Below are 3362 nucleotides of genomic sequence, written 5' to 3'. Positions count from 1 at the left end.
CCACGTGGGCCCATCAAATCCATATTTTGGACTATTGCATATTCCTGTATATAAACTGACGAGGTAAGGGGCTTATGAAAACCCTGAATCTTTTTTCATAAGAGGACTGTATTTAAGATTATAAATTATTTTACTCCCATTATGAGAACTTAAGACAACGACCTGGGTAAACATGACGACTGTATTGCTTGTAAATAATGTAGATATTACAAACCGAGTCATGTGCATGAGATTTAAGACAAAGAAACAGCAACAAGAGCATCTTAGTGGCTAAGGACTGAGATGATTTTAACTGCTTCACTTTAAGAGTATCCAATATAAGTGTTACTGAAAATAACATTTTCTTTAAGCATGCAATTGAAAAATGTTAGAAATATAAGTGGGAAAAACAAAGTTAGCTGAAACAATTATCTTTCAAAACAGAACATTTACACTTTGTGCTTTTGTTTCTTAGCTAGCAAAAGTGAAACCCCTTTTGCCAGTGGTGCCAACTACTTTGAATGCTATTTTGCCTAATAATATGTTATATTTGGGAAAAAAGTAAACCCAAAATATCAGAACATTTTAGATCCACGGAGGCAATACAAACAGAGCATAACATGTAGAAGATCTAGAACTAGTTCATCTGTAAAGACCTTTAAAATGTTAGCTTTTAGAGGTCAAGCTTGATGATGATGATGGTGGTGATGATGATGAAGATGACAATGATGGAGTGATGATGATGATGACATGATGATTATGCTGAATTTTGTGAATGCAATGACAGATCACAGTTACAGGTAAGAAGGCACTGTGTATAATGAAATAGGGTTATTTTACAGTAAAATATTGGATTTTGAGGAGATCGCCATAAGACAGACAGTTTGGGCCTCCAGCCAAAGCTTTCAGTTGAATCTAGAATGTTCCTTCTCCCTCTTTTCGTTCCCCTTTTCTTTTGGTCTCCTCATCCTACTGCCATTGTATGATCCGTACCCTATAATTCTAGACAGCTCTGTTTAGAAAGTGCCTGCTCACTAACGTAAAGGAGATAAGATAATATCAGGAACCATCTGTTGTATGTACTCTTAAAGGTTAAAAAAATGACCTGTTTATTTTCCTAAATTGTCTGTAGATGACTCTGCTCAAGGAAATGTGTTGAACTTGATGAGCCAAGTCTGAGTTAAAGATGAGTTTGTCGGTGGTGTGAATGGATGCTTATGCACTGATGATGTGAGGTTTTGCTTAATGTCAGAAATCCGTAACAACAGTTATACTTCTCACCTCGGGTTACTTCAATGTTGTTTTTTTGCAATGTTATTATGAAAAAAAAACACGAAATTCAGTTTCTTTGTGTGGTAGGCGCTGTCACAAGCGTTTATTCAAAGTTTCAATGTCATTGTTAAAAGAGATATGTTTTTTTTCTGCATGAACTTGTTTCTTTGACTGTCTAGAAAATGTTCTTCCAGCGTTTAACATAAAGCGAAACCAAGCAGTTTTTCCTGAAACCAATTATGTCCTACTCATCCTCTTGCTTTGTGTTTCTCTATCCTTTTCATTTTGATTTTCTCTCATGTGCACCCCAATGTACACAGATGTGACACACATATATGAATACACTCAACCACCCACCCACCTCTCTCTGCACTCATGTCTTTGGGAACAGTTCAGACTTAGGTTTTACTCAGGGTTGAAGAACGGGGAGAAGGAGAACACAGTGTGTGTGTGTGTGTGTGTGTGTGTGTGTGTGTGTGTGTGTGTGTGTGTGTGTGTGTGTGTGTGTGTGTGTGTGTGTGTGTGTGTGTGTGCATGCCAGCGCAAACATGTATTTGTGTGAGTGTGTATGTAGGTGTGTGTGTGCGTGTGTACAGGTGCATGCGCTTTTGTATGCATGTGTGTTTGTGGGAGAAAGATTTAGAGATTGTATGTGGGTTAGAGATGCTCCACTTGGTCATTGTTTAGTTAGTATTGGTAACTGAATAGCTTTTAATAAGTATAAGTATTGGGATTTTTTTTTACATTTATTCACAAAATGTCGTTTATCAGAGTAATAGGTAAAGATGACGTCATTATTGGCCTACTTAAATTTCTATTTAGATTATGAAGCAATGTAATGTAAGATGTTTGCATCAAAATTACATCAACCTCTAACTATTTGGTGCATTGCAAATAGCTTTATTTTGTTTACTTTGTTCAGAAGACTTGGAAGGCCCAAATCCCTATTTTTTATATAAACAACAACCTTTTTAAAATTTAAATAATGGATCCATCCAGCTGTTTTAGAATTTTTTATAATTTAATATTTGCTAAAAATCTCAATTGGAGCAACCTTCTTGTGTAAGTGAGAGACTGACCCCACTGCACTGCTTTTCCTCTCTCTGCCTGTGTCTCTTCTTCTTCTCAAACTTCTTACCAGAAACCTTTTGGAACGCAGACATTGTACAGAATCCCTCGCTAATCACACACACACACACACACACACACACACACACACACACACACACACACACACACACACACACACACACACACACACACACACACACATTGTCGATTCACAGAGAGAATTCTCGTTATTATAGGAAAATACAATACAATACATAAAATATTTCCATCAGAGACCCGACTGGCCAAGAAGTTTGTAAATGTCCTCTGTCCTCAGAGGTCTTGTGATATGTTTCAGAGATCTGATCAGACACAGGCCTTGTCTTAGGAGAGCATGGCCAAACACCACACTGCATGCTAGAATGGTAGACCCCTTTTAGATAAACTCTATGGCTTGACCTCTCCTTCCCATCATCTCCTCTCACTCTGACTTTCGGCTCTCCCATCCCCTGCTAGGTTCCACCCTTGCCTGCAGTTGTGCACTCATTGTGTTGCCGTCTACCTCCTCATTTGACATGTCTCTTTTCTCTGTCATTACCCCATTTTGTGGGCTAGTTTTTATTTATTTATGTATTCATTTTTTTGGACAATTGTGCATGCACAAGCATCACTGGATAGCTGATGCTTTTAAAATAATATTTGGTTGCTGAGGCCAAGTGTTTTTGAATTGCCCTCATATGTGGAAAATGTCTTCTGAATGCTTTACATAATTTCTGCTGTAAAATGAAATCAGAATTAAAAAAATTTGCACTTTAAAATTTGTTCCTGGTTTATAAATGTGAATGTGTATGTACACGTAAACGATGTTTATTCCACAGTGGGATTGAAAGCAATTTACTGAAGGTATGGGGTGGGGGGGGTATAATAGAATATCAAATTATACATACAGAACACCCTTTTAATAATAAAATACACCTTCCTGGGTGTTTTCTGTAATTTACGTTGCATCTACAGGAAATGACGTCAATTTCGCGGCTCTCATTACGTGGTTTGTTCCGGCG

Source organism: Pollachius pollachius, assembly GCF_949987615.1.
Source record: "Pollachius pollachius genome assembly, chromosome: 12".
NCBI lineage: Eukaryota > Metazoa > Chordata > Actinopteri > Gadiformes > Gadidae > Pollachius > Pollachius pollachius.
This window is presented reverse-complemented; position numbering follows the sequence as displayed.